Raw genomic sequence first — 16,667 nt, forward strand, 5'->3', positions numbered from 1 at the left:
CAATCACCCTGAAGCTTTCCCATTATTCCCAGGGGACACAGTAAAGATTTTAGAGTTAGATTTGGGTGTGGAATTCTTGACTCCATCACCTACTAGCTGTACCTTGGCATGCTATTACCTATCTCATACCTCATAGCATTTTTAAAATTATAAAAGTTAATATAGGGAAGCCCCAAATGAAATGCCTGATGCATAGTAAAAGTTCAAAAATTCTCTCTCTCCTTTTTCTCTTTTTCTCTGTTTAGTAAATAATTGGTACTTGGAAGGGTTCTGTGTTTCCTGGGGGAAATACTGACTGTGTGAGGTGTAGGAGAAGAAGATAGGAAAATGTTCCATAGTGTTAAGTCCCCTCTTTCTAAGTCATCTGGACCACAGCCATCTTGGGAGACTGATTAAGAGAGAAAAGCTAAGAGGAATCAGTCTGTACCTTGGTCCTCCTCTGAAGCTGCCTAACTAGATGTTTCAGACTGATTTCAGAACTTAATTCCCAGCAGGCCTGCTGTAGCCTAAAATCACTCAAGGAGGGATATTTGAGCTGGGAGATGATGGAGAAGCAGAGAGAAAGAGAGGGAAAAAATAAAGGAAGAGATGGAGTAGAAAGAGACAGAGAAGAAGAAAAAAAAGGCAGAAGAGAGGAAAGAAGAAAGGAAGGGGGCTTCCCTGGTGGCGCAGTGGTTGAGAGTCCACCTGCCGTTGCAGGGGACACAGGTTTGTGCCCCGGTCCGGGAAGATCCCACATGCCGCGGAGCGGCTGGGCCCGTGAGCCATGGCCGCTGAGCCTGCGTGTCCGGAGCCTGTGCTCCGTAATGGGAGAGGCCGCAACAGTGAGAGGCCCGCGTACCGCAAAAAAAAAAAAAAAAAAAAAAAAAAAAAAAGAAATAGCAAGAGGAGATAGCGACCTGGGGCTGCATACTGAGATGGATGGGAGAAGCAGTGTGTGTGGTGAGTGTATTTTTTTGTGGTTGGTATCAAAGGCAGAAATGTCTCAGGAATCATGGGCCAGGATCTGAACCTGAGCGGGAAGACGAGGGAAGGAGAAATTTGTCCAAGCAAAAAGGGAGGTGTTTCTAGCAGGCAGAGAGAGAAAAACCCCTCCTTGGTCAGTGGCTGGAGAGCTGTCCGTGGTGCTGACTGCCCGTCATTTGCAGCAGACAGTAGGAGAGAGGAACTTTGAACTGGCTACTGCGTCTCTCTTCCCCGCCTCCTCTCCTCAGTCCTGTACTTCTCAGACCCAGGCTCGTTCTCTTTTCATCTCTTGTCCCTTTCCTCCTTGCCAATTAAATATTTTTTTCCTCAAGTTCTCAATTCCTCACTCAAGAATTTCTTTTCCATTCGAGCGCGGTTTTGTCTGGGGAGGTGCCCGTGTGGGTCCGTTTCAAGGCTCCTCTTCCTCTAATTAATTCACTAGCCCCTAGATCCTTTTAGGTCTAAGTATCACATCTCTCTCCTATCACCCTTCGGGTAATAATAACATTAGTAACAATAGCAACTGTAATTAAAGATAACATGCTTTGAGCACTCAGTAGGTGCCGGGGAGTATTCCAAATGATCCTACATACATTAACTCATTTAAATATTACGCCAACCATGTTAGATAGGTAGTTATATTATCCTGTTATACAGATGAGGAATTAGAGCTTAAGAGGTAAGTGAATTGACCAAGATCACATACCTACAGGATTCTTACTCATCTAGGGCCTGCACTTTTACTGAATCTGGGTTCTGTTAAATTTCTCATCACCTTTTCCTTATTGCTCCCTGCCCCTTCATCTGGTACCTTCGCCAATGCCTACACTTGCCTAAGCTTCCAGGGACTAGGAACCCTCATTGCTGATTTGGTTTAAATTAAAAAAGGAAGCAAAGTAAGCAAAAATACAGAATATGCGCTGTGTGAGAATTCAGAATGTGTTCTGGCCTTCTTTTCTGCTTTAGGCAGAGGCCCCGTGCCAGCAACCCCAGTCTGCATTTCAGGCTAAATTGGGAGTCTTTGGTTCTCTGTATTAATGCCTTAGCCCCCGTACCCTCGCCCCTTTCCTGCCTCTGGTGGTATCGAGAGAACTTTGTGTCCCCTCAGCGTCTCACTCCTACATCCTACCCACGTAGAGAGAAGCACTTGCTTAATTCTGGGAGGTGACGTGGGCTCATGCCTACACATACAGAGAAACAAACAGTCTGAAGTACTCATAGAGAGCCACGCAGATACAAACGGACCCACACGGGCACCTCCCCAGACAAAACCGCACTCGAATAATTACGCACAGACCCACAAGCACCCGCATACCTAGAAACAGATACCCGCGACGCACACAGCTACAGAAACGCTTAAGAGCATCACGATGCGGGGATCTGCGCATACCCACCACACACAGTCCCTTTGGGTGCTCAGACTCGGAGAGACGCCACCCTATCCCCAGACCCACGAGACTCCCCAGTGGCTCAGCCTCAGCCCACCCAGGCCGCCCCTCCCTCCGAGGAGGCCTCCCTTCTCTCGTCCTCTCTCTTCTCCTCCTCCTCCGCCTAAAGATGTACAAAACACTCCTCAGAATAAACCCCGGCTCCTGGCTCCTCCCTGCCCGCCCCTAGGCAGCCGCTCCCCCATTCATCTTCGCCGGTCGCCGGGTAAGTCCCTCCCCCAGCGTAGCCCGGCCTCTGCTGCTCCCCGCCCGGAGACCGCGGCGCACTTGGACTTCCCTCTCCATTCGCTAGTCGCCTCGCTCCCGGGCCCCAGGGCTGCGAACTGAGCTGGCGCGGAGGGGGGGGAGAGGAGGAAAGCGCAGGCGAGAGAGGGCGAGAGCGAGGGAGCCAGAGCCGGAGAGCCGGGAGACAGAGGCAGCAGGGACCGCCTTCCGGAGCCGGGATTCATGCCTGTCCTCGGGACCAGCGAAGGGGACTTTACGGCTGAGTATGAGCCAGGCTGCTAGGAGCCAGGTACCCCTACGCCTGCAGTCCCCGCGCCGTTCCCGGTATGCGAGCTGGACGCAGGGCTCTCCCAAGTTCCCTCCGAGCCGAATAAAAAGCGTCCGCGCGCAGCTCTCCGCCAAAGACGGACGTTGACTCCAGGTAAGGCGGCGCCGGGCGCCGGGCAGGCAGCCCCGCTGCCCTTGGAGACCGCCCGGGACCGCATTCGGGGCGCTCCCGCCCGCCCGGCCCCTCCCCCTCCCGGCCCCCTTCCGCGCTTCCCTCGGCCACCCCGACGCCTGCAAGTCCTCTCAGCTTTCCTGGGGGGGGGGTGTCTCTGTATTCTGGGGCGCAGAGGGTTAAATGCGGGTCTTAGGAAGTGGCCTGTGTGCTCCCCGCGCGCTCCCGACGTGTGTACCATGGTGAGAACTTGATATGGTGCTAGTGTGTGTTTGCGTGTGCGGCGTCGTTTGCGTTCGATGCGTGTGTTTGTGATGTGTGTGTGTGTGTTTGTGTATGTATGTATAGGGGAGGGGGTGAAAAGAGGTCCTCTAACCTACTTAAGGCACGATGTGTGTGTGTGCATGCTTGTACGTGTATGTCTGTCTGCGCTCGTGTGTCTTTTTAATTAGGTCTCTCCAGCGTACAGGGAATGGGATCCTTACTATAGGATCACGTAGCCATCGGGAAACCCGCTGTGGATTCCCCTTGGGGCTCTGGGCTTGGAATTTGGGGAGGATTCCGGGGATCGGGATGGTACCTTATTTAGCCCAATATTGGTACCTTTGAAGGAAGATTTCTCCAAAGGATGGAGATCTGCTACACTTGGACTCACCGTTTAATGTGAAAGAGAAATGGCCAAACCCTGAGGCAATGAGAGGCTGTCACTTTAAATTCCACACTGGGCAGATTCCAGGATTCTGATGGGAAATTGGAGTCACTGGGAGAAGTCGCAGGTGGACTCATCTGGGGCAAGTCTGGGATAGAGTCTACCCTGCCTCTCTGTTTGTAATCACAACAGCATTACAGCACCTCCTGTTTCTGTGCTCTGGGGGAGGATCTGGGCAAGTCTGTATGGATCCCCCTCCAGGGAAAGGAGAAAGGGTCCTCAGGGACTTGCTCATCCATCATAGCTACATAGAATCGCAGAGGAAATTTCATCTGGGGGCAGCTCTGAGAAATATGGTAGGAGATGGATGGGGCACTTCCCTAAGACAGATCCCTCTTTCCCCTCCCCATTGGGGAGACCCAAGGGAATCTTTTCCTGTACTATGCCTCCTCGTGGCTCCACTGGGCTTAGGAGGATCCTGGGAGAAGGCAGAGAGGCAGTGTGTGTATGTGTGTGTGTGTGTGTGTGTGTGTGTGTGTGTGTGCGCGCGCACGCGTGCACGCGTGCGCTTCAATACTGAAGGAGACCTACAATTTGGGAACTGGTTGTGGGTGGAGAACTCATGGCGGAGTGTGGCGGTAATTGACTTAAACTGCTGTTGATCTGCACCTCACATCTCTTGCTTGGCTCCAACATACTGCCAAGGGCACACAGGGCTGGTGGGAAGAATCTCAGTAAGGAAGACAGTTCGGGCCGAGCCCCCCTCTCCTCTTTCCTCCACCTTCTAGGAGGCTGTCTAGGTAAGTCCTTTGGCCTCCCGGGCTAGGTCCTGCTAGGCTTGGACTCTGGGGCCAGCCATTGATTTGATTCCCGGATGTGTCTTAAAGGCTTGCCCTACTCAGCAAAAATGCTGAGTTTTGCTGCTGTTAGCATGGCTTCCAGACTCGGCAGCTGTTACTTTCCCGAGGTAAGAGGCAGCCGTTCTGCTGTTAGGCAATGAGGCGCTGGAGGACAAGGGCTGAGATGCTGGGACCACAGCCTCTTGTCTACCTAGGCAGGAAGGGGCCAGTGGAAAGGTCTTCTAGGGGAAAAAAGTAGAAATATACTTGTCTTAAAAACCTATATGTATATATTTATCTTCTGGGGAGAGATAAAAGCAAACGTGTTCACGGGAACCTGCCCTAGCGGGTGGGTGACTGTGCTACCTGCAGGCACTTGTAGACACACCGTTCTCTGGCCAGAGGCTGACACCTCAGGCTGAAGCTTCACGCGGCCACAAGGAATCTGCTTTGGGAAACTCATGTCAGAGCAGAGGTCCCCACTTCACTTTAGGTGGGGTGTGTGAAGGCAAAGGAGGAGACCCCGTGTTAGGAACTGCTCTCATTTTCTCTCTCTTTTAATACATAGACAATAGAAGCTGGACGGAATATTGAAGAGCAGAAGGGCAGGAGTCTGTAGCCAGAGAGGCCATGAGAAGTCCCCAACATTCTCTAGCGAGTTGGTGGGATGCCCAGGGCTAGAACCTGTGATGCCTGACAGCCAGATCAATGTCTTTTCCTCTTGGCCACACTGCCCAGGGACTATATATTGCTCTCCACCCGTACCCTGCCACCATGTTCCCATCCAAGATAATCGATTATCTTCCCGCATCAAACTTCTCATTTCAGAGATGCACTTCAAAGCTGTTCCATCTGGAAACATGACCTGGAGAGAAAGGGTCCAACGCTTTAATCACACTCCCGGTTAGACAGAAACAGACAGACAGACATACACCTGCACAGAACATACATTCCTTCTCTAATGCCTTCAGAGAATGACACACAGCTAGGGACCTAATGCTGCCCATGCCTAGTAGACAGAAGCCAGCAGAGCATCTGGACTGTACCTGAGCTCTTTATTAAGAAATGCTTTGCTTTCCCCAGAGCCAAGTGTCCACCCATCTAGCAATGCAAATACTTCAGGCAAATTCATTTCTTTACATCAATGAGTCTCGTACCCCTATACAATCATACACGTTGCCGTCACGGGAGCATGCACAAGCACACATACATACATGGCACTCACATGGACACACGCAGATTTAGAAATCTTTTCTACTTGGTATACTTCCCAGAAGAGAATTGCAACCTCTGCACCAAATTGCTTTCGCCTATATGAAAGCATCAGCCACACGAAGACTGGGACTCATAGTCCCATGGAACGGGAAGTATAAAGCCCTGTGAAAGATGGGCTCTTAGGAAGTTTAGAATCATGTGCAAGCAAAAGTGTGCTCCCGGACTCCTAGCTGCTCTTTTTGGGGTGCAGGTGAACATGGAGAAAAAACACATGGGTGTTTCAGGCCCATCCGCAATAGAGCCTTTCCACACAGGCTTTTCCGGGGCTGGATGGCACTTTAGCTCCCAGAAGGGGGAGCTGTGACTCCATTTCAATCAAGAAGAAACAGATCAGAGATTCCAAATCAGCTGTTGAGCCCCTGTTGAGTTTAGACAGCCTAGCTCAGACTGCAATGAATATATTTGAAATTGTACAGGTGGGGACCTTAAAAACACTCTCCCCTGGTCCGTCCAAATAAGACATCTCCTTCTTAGTGCTTACAAGAGTTTATGCTTTTGACCAAAAAGTCCTCTGTTCCTCTGGAAAGGTCTTTGCCCAAGGGACCTTCAGTTGTGGGAAGAGAAAATTTCTGATTTGCATCCTCTAGCTTATCCCCTCCTGATTCCTTAGATGAAATCACCAGTACCTATCACCTGACCAGGCCACTAGGGTTAGCCATATCCTACTCATCTTCTCTACCTGCGTCCGCCCTGCTAAAATCGAAAGATTAACAAACTGGCCACTGAAGTCCCAGTAATCATATTAAAGACAAGATGGGGGTCATGTGAAGAGGACGAATCTTCAAATGTCATTCTCCAAATAATTCCCCTCATTGTTTTCCATTCTAACCCCTTCTGCAAGGAGTACCTCTATCTTTCCCTCCTCCATTTCACAATGTCAGCCTCATATTTTTAATATCCTACCTGTATTTCAGCTTCCAGCTCAAATGACCCTTCCAAGAAGTCTTCCCCAAATCTTATTTTGTAATTAATCTCTTTCTACCCTGTTCTTTCATATAATTTTGTCTGAAGCTCTGTTTTAGCTTGCGTCTCTCTTTGCCCTGTTTCATACCTCTGTGGGCCTGTGTCTCACTTGCCCTCTTCAATATGGTCTAAGATCTTAGGAGCATCTTTTTATCCCCAGGGACTGACACAGTGTAGTTGCTCTAGAAATGTTTGCTGTTACATTCGAAGCCCAGTTTGATCAACAGCTGTAATTTCTCTCTCTCTTTCCCTCTTTCTCTTTCTGATAATTGTTTCATATTCACTCAAAGCAATTCAATCATGGCTTCAAAATTATACCACCTGTACCAATAATGTAGGGATACCAATGATGATACAGACAAGTAAACTTCTCTCCTACTTGGAAGTGAAAGTTTCCCTGCTGTGTTCCTGGGTCTTTAGTTTTGTTCTCATTTAATCTTCCTTCTCACCCAGTGAGGCAGACACAGCCCCTTTTAGTGAAGAGGAAAGTGAAATGCAGGATGTATAGGTCCCTTGCCCAAGAGGAGAGTGAAACTCAGTATGGCTAGGTCCCTTCACATAACCAACAGAGCTAGAATTTGAACCTAAGTCCTCCTTGCTTCAGCATCTCTGCCTTTTCCAGTGTACCTCTGAGTTAATGGTAACTGTTGTGGGTGGCCAAGAGGATTGGGTTGTTCAGCAGTTGCTAGGAACAGTTGGGGGGCATATTATTAACTCTTTGAAACTGATGTTTCATGACATTCATCAAAGAATCTCAGTGTTTTAAGGTTGCACTATAACCAAACCTTTCTCCTTATTCAAGAACCAAGAGTCCTTTTTGTAATATCCATAACACATGGCCACGCAGTCTCATTTTTAGTACTTTTAGCAACAGTGAACTCTTTGCCACACAAAGCAGCCTGTGTTGTCTAGGGAGAGCTTTGCTGGAATGTTTTCTCACCTTGACACTAAGTCTGCCTTCCATCCATAAGTCTCTAAAATCATATAACACAAGTATAATTCTCTTCCAGTCTTATAACCACAGATATTCTCTTTCAGACTAGATGGGCCTATTTTCACAGCCCTTTCTCCTGTAACATCCATTCAGGCCCCTCACCAAACTGTATGTTGTCCTGTGGGCATCGTCTAGTTTATCTTACTTACGGGGTAAGCCACAAAAGGGAGAGGTGAAGTTGAGTGAGGATTAAAAGGGACGTTCATTCATTTATTGATTCAGCAAATATTTATTGGCTGCCTACTATTTTTCAAGCATTGCTATAGACCAGTTCTGTCAAATAGAACTTTCTGTGATGCTGGATATGCTCCCCGTGCTGTCCAGTATGGTAGCCACAAAGCACATGTGACTGCTGGGCACCTGAAACATGGCTAGTGTTACTTTGGGTTTTTTATCTTATTTAATTTTTATTCATTTTATTTTAATTTAAGTAGCTGTATGTGGATAGTGGCTACTTACTGAACAGCACAGATCTGGACATCAGAACTGTAGCATGAACATGGTCCTGTTCTCATGGAGCTCATAATCTAGTGGGGAGAGATTGCTGATAAATGAGTAAAGACATAGGCAAACAAAACAATTGCAAATAAAAATTGGGGGTAATAGGCTAGAAAGAAATGTAGGTCACAGAACTTTAGATAGGGTCGTCAGGAAAAGAATTCTCGGAGGGAGTGATATTAGAACTGAGATTTAAATGAAAAGGAACCAACCTTGTGATTATGTGGGGAAAGAATATCATATCAGAGGCAGAAAGAAGAACAGTGATGACGTCACTAGGCAGGGTCAAGCTTAGGAAATCTAAAGGATAATGTGACTGAAGCTTTTGCATGAGAAAGGGAATGTCATAAGATGAAAATAAGGTAGGGAGGGCTTCCCTGGTGGCGCAGTAGTTGAGAATCTGCCTGCTAATGCAGGGGACACGGGTTCGAGCCCTGATCTGGGAGGATCCCACATGCCGCGGAGCAACTAGGCCCGTGAGCCACAACTACTGAGCCTGCGCGTCTGGAGCCTGTGCTCTGCAACAAGACAGGCCGTCATAGTGAGAGGCCCGCGCACCGAGATGAAGAGTGGCCCCTGCTTGCCACAACTAGAGAAAGCCCTTGCACAGAAACGAAGACGCAACACAGCAAAAATTAATTAATTAATTAATAAACTCCTACCCCCAACATCTTCTTTAAAAAAAAAAAAAAAAAAAAAAGAAAAGAAGGTAGGAAGAGGCCAGATCACAAAGGTCTTGTACAAGGTGAAGGATGAGAAGTCTAGACATCTCCCCTTTGCAATCTCCCTGTCTAGGAAGTAGGTAGTCTGAGGACTGAGCTGAGGAGAGTTTGGAGATTGACAGAAGCTCATCATTACGTGTTCTCTCTGGGTTTTCTTTGTGTCCATTTTTAATCAGTCATTTCAGTGAATTCCTCTACTCTTAATTTCTAGTCCTGCTCTGAGTGCTACACACTCTGGAAATACCCAAATCTAAAGGGAGGGGGAGGACCTGGAGAGGGGGGAATGGCTAGAAAAGGAGAAGAGGAATGAATACCTGGGGAGAAGTAATTGAAATGAAGTCTGATGAAAAAGGAGGAAAGCTGGAATCAGTTTGGATCAGCAAATATTTATTGCATCTCTTGTCTGGGAAAGGCCTTAAACAAAATGGCTTGGGGGTATGGCGATGAATCGCGCCAAGGACTAGAGGAGGTCTGCAAATCCATAAATAATTAGCATTCATGGTGACTGATCATTGCCATTTCAGAAGTTCTGTGAGAGTTTGGGGAAGGGTAAGATTAAAAGAAGACACAGAGATGGTGGTGGTAGAGGAAGGAGGTGGATGGCTATGATTATAAAGTGTTGGAGATCAGAGATGACGTCTGTTCATGTTATATCTTCATTAATTCCAAGTGTACGAAGAGCGCAGAGACTCAGGGCACCTGATTTTAGTCCTGGCTCCTACCACCGTATATGTGGACCACCTTGAGAACATATCTGCCCTTCTCTGGGCTTGCCTCCTCCCAATTAAGAAGGACCACACGGTGGCCTGCCTTACCGAAGGGATTTGCCCAGCTCTGCGGAAATGGTGCATGACGAAATTCTTGTAAAAGCAGAGAGAGACTCACACGCGGTAGCCACACTTCATCATAGGTTTAGATGTCTTCTCAAAAAAGCAAATCAAAAAGAAGTCATACCTCAGGGCACAGATTGTGACTCAGCAGTGTTGCTGAGTGGGATAGAGGTGGCTTGCTTGTAACTCTTAATATCAAAGGATTACGTGTTAGCAGGAAACCCACTGTCCTCCTGGAACATGGTAGCCTAGAAAGGCTGCCTAGAAATCTATAGACAGTCCTCGCTACTGAGGGGGTGGAGAAGATAAGGAGGCTGAGGAAATGTGAAATTAATTTCCTTTTTGCATATGAGGGTGAGGGGCATCTTTATCTCTCAAAGGAACTGTCTTTTGGAGATTGCAGTGGCCTTAAGGCAAATAGACTGAAAGAGACAGGGTGTGGGAAAGTTAAGAGTGGTAAATTACCAGGCCTGTCCGCCATCAGTTGTTGGACACAGGAAAGAAAGCCTGGGGTGGACACAAAATACATCATTCTGAACAAATCTTGTTCTCAGTTTGTGATTATCTCACAGGGTGCAGAGCTGCATACAACAATGTCAGGGCCATCTTGGGAACAGCTAAGAGACTGTGTTCCCCCCAAGTGTGAGGAGGTAGATGCATAAGGCAATTAACAAAAGCAAGATGCCATGGTTTTTGTGTAAATTGCAAAGGTCAGAGCAGCAGGGTTCCAAGTAAATGGCCCATCTGAACAGCTAGAACCGTTTGTAAGGGTTAACCCAATACTGGCCCGGAGGGGTTTCTGAGGCATAATTTATCTAGCCTTTCAGAAGTCCTGCAAATGAACCAGTAGGAACCTCTATGAGAAAAAATGGATCCTGGGGGTATTTTGGAGCAGTTGAGTTACAGATTGATGACAAGCTGATTCAGGAGGAGGAAGGGCAGACATCTAGGATGCCATTGCTTTTTAGAGGACCCACACTTCTAAGTGGTCAGTCCTTACGTAGGTGAATTTCTGGTGGGCTGTGGAATCCCTAGACACTCCAGAGACCCCCACCCCCACCCCAAGATCGATCTGGAAGACATTCCAAGAACTGTGATATCTACCTTAAGTAAGTATGTTTTGGTTTACATGGTAGTGGATAAGCTAAATTTCTCATGGAATTTGATGGGCTCTGGGTTTACAGGCACATCATAGGGGAAGGACCCACAAGAAGCCTTACCTGGTACTATAAAAACATCTGCACAAAGCACAGGAGCCATTAAAAAAAGAAAATCAGCACTTTGTTGTGTTTGGGAATGGAGGGAAAGATTGAAAAGTAGATTACCCAGCAGCAGGAGGTGGTAATATGGTTTTCCTACTGGGATCAGTTTTGGAGTCATGACTCTCTAAGGTGACGTGGTCCTCGTCAAGTGCCATTACCAGAGTTGGCCGAGGCAAGGGAGGGCCGAAAGGGGTCTAAAGAAATTTATTCTGAATGCATATCAGCAGGACAGCGTCATTCAAAGTCCAGTGAAACCTCACAAGTGATTCCTGAAAATATTACTGTATCAGCCGCAGTTTTACCTGCCCTCTCCTCTCAATTCCTGGCAGTGAGAATTATACATTTAGGCAGAGCATAGGGTAGGACTTGAGGAGTTCTGGAAGGGTCTTTGCCCACAATATTTAGTGATGGCTGATCTATCACAATTAGAGAACCATTCTTGAAGTGGAGCAGTGGGTATGCCAAGAATGTCAGCAGTTCTTTGAGCTGTACTGGGTACTTGGCATAGATATCTTGTTGAATGTTCTCAACGAGCACGTGCATAAGCAGTCTCATCCCCCACGCTAGAGACGAGGAAACCAGGGCTTAGTGCGGTGATGCCCCTCGGTCAAGGCCACACGCTGAGTCAGTCTATGTGTTGAGGATTTGTACTATTTCTGTCTCACTTGAAAGCCTAGTGGTTGAAAGCGTGGACTCCAGAGTTTGCATGGCAGCTGTGCCACTGACTAGCTCTGTGACCTTGGCCAGATCACCTGATGTTTCTCTGCCAGTTTCTTCATCTGTAAAATGAGCATAGTAGTAGTTACTCCTCATAGAGATATTGTGGGGTTTTAATGAGTTTATACGATAGGTACTTTGAATCATGCCTGGCAGATCATCACCATTATATAAACGTTAACTATTATAATTTTTTTTTTTTTATTATTACTACACCCTGTTGCATTAGATGAAATGTCGCCCAGGCCCCAGGTATGTTCCCCAACTGGAAAGGTCCTGTAGGAAAGAGATTATTATCAGGTTCGAGGCACTACCTTGCAAATGAGCTTTCTCAATCTTTTCTTTCCTTTTGGAGGCACCTCGTGGTATGCAGAGCTTCCCTGGCCAGGGATTGAACCCGCGCCCCCTGCAGTGGAAGCACAGAACCCCAACCACTGGACCACCAGGGAAGCCCCTCTCCATCGTTTTTACCAATCCTGTTCCCTCATATGGCAATGTGATACCAGCAGTTAGGCGAGAGATTAAGAGAGTGGGAAAACGCCTTGAAAGATTCAAAATGATTGAGGCAGATTTTTTAATTCTTTCTATTACCACGTGTCAGAAAACAGATATAGCCATACGATCATTGACCAATCAGGGCTGAAAAGTCATCTTCAATATGGTCCGGGTCAACTTTCTCATTTTTTTTACATATACACTTTTTCCTCTTTAGGGTCCAACTATATCTGAGTTGGTCATGGTACCCTAGTCCCCTGCAGCCCATGTCATTGTACCTCTTGATTTGGTGTCCTAATCTGGGTGTTCAGCAGGTACCTATGGGAGAGCAGCTGATTGACAGCAGGCCACACACCCTCGTGAGAACCATGTTTATCATCCTTCTCCTCACGACTCCCCTCTTCCTTGTCTTCATCCTGTATCTTACCAACTGCTTGTATATCTTAACATGTGTATCTTATTCAGCCTTCACATTCTGAAGCTGGAATTCTTCTCCCCATTTTCCAGATGCGGACCACATGCCTCAGAGGTGAAAGGATTTGCCCCAAGATAAAATACGAGTGATAGCATCAGGTCTCAAACCCATATCATCAGACACTAAACATAACGTCTTTCTACTGAACTGCCCTCCATCCACACACACCCCTAAGGCATGGTCCAGCCCCTAGAAGCTTGGTGGCTTCCCCAAATCAAGGTGGATTCTTGCTGTTTGGTCTCTGTTGTTTTAGGCCAGGTACGTTGTTGCAAATCTTCAAGCCTTCTGTCATTGTGTCCCTGCCCTCAATCCCAGTCTTGTATATGCCTAAATGAGGAAGGCATCTATCTTACGTGCTCCAGGAGATGTTATAAATGGTGTCACTGGAGGGAGACTCCTTAAATCTCCTTAATAACCTGCATTTTGCTTTCTCTCCTTCTTTATCTGTCAGCGTCATGAATATCTTCCACTCTTCCAGTGCTTTCTGGCTGCCAACTTCATAGCCTCTTAAAATAGTAATTTAACTTCACAATGCCTCAGCAGGAAACCTTAGCTTAGCATGTTTATTTGCACCCTTAAGTTGTGGAAGCTCCAGTGCTGCTGAGACCAGGACCAGTGGTCATAGAATAAGCTACTTTCTGACTCTGGGCCCCAGCCAAGAGCCAAGATCTTACTTTTCTTGGGAATAGAATCACCAAAGCCACCTCTGGTAACAGTAGCACTTTTAAAAGAGGCTCAGGAAATAGCAGGGTGGAGGTGGTATGAATTGTGACAGCCTAATGTTGCAAGAGAAAAGATATATATAGACAGATAGAATATATATTATGTAAAATATATATAGAATACATATGTATATATATTCTCTCTATGTATATAGATATCTATATATACTCTCTCTCTCTCTCTCTCTCTCTCCACACACACACACACACACACACACACACACTCACATGTGAGTGTATAAAGGAATACTGAATGTAGTTGAGAATAGGTAGGAAGGAGAAGAACAGTAGATATAGGGGGAAATGTCCAAGGCAGAGTTCTCTCTCTTAATGAAACCTGAGCCCAGATATGGTCATAAGATCATCTTTTGCCAGAATATGATCTGAATATGATGGGACTTCCAGCCAAAAATGGGATGGGGAACACACTTGGTTCATAAACCTATACAAAAACCCAAAATATTCAGGTTCCCTAGTAATCAAACAAATGAACATAGGAATGTGATGCCACACAACATCATCAAGATGTGTGTGTGTGTTTTTTAATGCCAGCATCCAGTATTGGTAAGAATGAAGGGAAAAAGACACTCTCCTGGGGCATTGGCAGAAATCTTTATTGAATGCAACCTTTTATGAAATGTGACTTTCATTCTTTCATTTAAGAAACAGACATTGTTTATTGAACACTTGTTCTGTGTAAGACATTGTTCTAGGAGCTGTAAATGCAGCAGGGAGCAAAACTGACTAAGCCCCTGACTGCTTGGAGTTGGCCTTCTCATGAGGGAGAAGAGAAATAAATAAACAAGCAAACATATAGTATGTCAGGTGGAGAGGAGGGTCATAGAGGTGGAAGGCAGCCTGGTGGGAGAGGGCGGGTTGTTTTGTATAGATGGGCAATGGACATCCTCAGTGAGATGTTGACATTGGGCAGAGGTCTGTCTGAAGTCATGGGAGCGCCATGAGGACATCCGGGGACGAGCATTCCAGCAAGAATAAAGTCTCTGAGGTCAGACTGTGCTTGGTGGATTGGAGGAACAGTGAGACCAGTGTGGCTGCAGTGAGGTGATCAAGAGGAAGGTGGGGAGAAGAGGAGATGCTCTAGAACAGGGTCAGATCTCTTTCCAACTCTACCGCTCTTGTTGTCTCTGTCCCTGTTTTTTAAAAGAAGATGAAAATCCTTCCATTTTAAGAAATTCCCCATTCCAAGAAGTAAATTAATTATTTGTATGAGAAGAAGGAGTTCAGAGTGTTTGGGAGAAAAAAGGAACACCAAAACAAAGCATATCATGGAATATCTAGAGTCATTCGGAATGATAGTTAGAGAAGCACATTTATATATTAGAAGGTGGGATGAAAATAGGGAACCTGTAATACGGGGCTAGCAACAGTACCTCCCTATTAGTTTAGCTGTGAATATCTGTGAATTCAGCTGAGAATGAAAATCACGTGTATAAAGCGCCTAGCAGCATGCCTCATATACAGTTAAGTGCTGAATCAGTGGCACTCATGATGACATTTATCGGTATGGATATATTTTTTGGTAACCTACTAAGTTAAAAAAAAACCCAAAAAAACCCCCCAAAACCCCATAAGGTACAGAATATTGTGTATAGCATGCTATTTTGAAAGGTGCACCTTAATATAATATTTGAGTGGTTAACTCTGGGCGATAGGCTATGAGTGAATTTCAGTCTCTCCTATATACTTACCTGTATTGCCTAATATTTCTTTAATGAATGTGCATTACTTGGGTAATGAGCATTTTAAGCAGTAAGATGTGGTGGACCAGTGAATAGTTCTTGGTAGAAAAAAGCCCTGAAGAAGCAGAGACATGTGCTTTAATGCGGAGTTTGCTAAATTTCTAAGTAATTTGTCCTAAATCAAATTTAAATGGACTCAGTTTTTTTTTCCTTTTTTTTCTTGACCTTGGCCTGAGCAATAATACTCATAAAAACCAAATATTTGATAAGTAATTTATACTTTGCAATATACACTAAAATAGCTCTCATGCCCTTAAAAGACAAGCTGTACCACCTCTGAATCATCTGGAATCATCTGGAATCATTTCACATACTGGTAGTATTTTGTGTGCCACGATTTGGAAAACACAGATTTAGTGGGTGCCACCTGGGAATCAGTTTTGACTCTAAGTGTCACTTTTAGTTTTGGGTAAATCACATTCCTTCTCTGGACCTCAGTTTCCTTGCTTTTAAAATGAGGGCTTGAGATTCAGTAGGGGTCCTAAGAAACCCTTTGGAGGTGCACCGGGGGAGTAGGAGGGTTGAGCAAGTGAGATTTACTCAGAGTCCATCCTCACCTTGCCATCTACCTAGAGCAGATCTACTTTATCTTGGCTTTATTACTCTTGTATAAGAGTTGAGTAAAGGGTTCCAGGTCTTTTAAAAAATGACTTGAAAATCATTGGTTTAAACATTAAATGAGGGCTTCCCTGGTGGCGCAGTGGTTGAGAGTCTGCCTGCCGATGCAGGGGACGCGGGTTCGTGCCCTGGTCTGGGAGGATCCCACATGCCGCGGAGCGGCTGGGCCCGTGAGCCATGGCCGCTGAGCCCGCGCGTCCGGAGCCTGTGCTCCACAACGGGAGAGGCTGCAACAGTGAGAGGCCCGCGTACCGCAAAAAAACAAAACAAAACAAAACAAAACAAAACATTAAATGGTCTTTAAAGGGGATTTACAAATGATAGATTTTGTCCTCAATTTTAAGTCATTGTCTTGAGCTCTTTGGGAAGCTATGTATGACTCTGACATATCCCCAAGGGCTGAGTGGGAAGAGAAGGCATATGTAAGACTGTGTCTTTGCCACCTTTGTAATCACAATGCACGACATATAATCGCCCTCAAAGATTAAATGAATTCAAGAAGGTATGAGCTATATATTCAAGGCAGCCTCGTATGAAAATGAAATATTTCCACAGGAAACCTCAGGAGTGAAAGCATGCTAATCCATGTTGCCCAGGAAAGGCTTAGGACAGGCAATGGCATTGGAGGGAAGGATCTGTCCTCGTGCAAGTGGAAAGGGGGCATTCCACGTAGAGGAAATGGTGGGCACGAAGACGTGACCCAAAGTTTGTGTCTGCTTTTCATCACAGAACCATAGAATGTTAGAGCTAGAAGGGACCTTACGATGCAT

At 46.2% G+C, this 16,667-nt stretch overlaps 1 protein-coding gene across 1 annotated transcript in view; it reads left to right on the forward strand.

The window, feature by feature from the left end:
* Positions 1–2,697: 2,697 nt before the first annotated feature.
* BRINP1 (BMP/retinoic acid inducible neural specific 1) overlaps positions 2,698–16,667 on the forward strand; it is a 184,431-nt gene continuing 170,461 nt past the window's right edge. The window contains exon 1 of the mRNA XM_032635627.1: positions 2,698–3,060. The gene's annotated coding sequence lies outside the window, so the exon portion shown is untranslated. The remainder of the gene's footprint in view (positions 3,061–16,667) is intronic.

This window comes from Phocoena sinus, chromosome 6, assembly GCF_008692025.1.
Source record: "Phocoena sinus isolate mPhoSin1 chromosome 6, mPhoSin1.pri, whole genome shotgun sequence".
NCBI classification, from domain to species: domain Eukaryota; kingdom Metazoa; phylum Chordata; class Mammalia; order Artiodactyla; family Phocoenidae; genus Phocoena; species Phocoena sinus.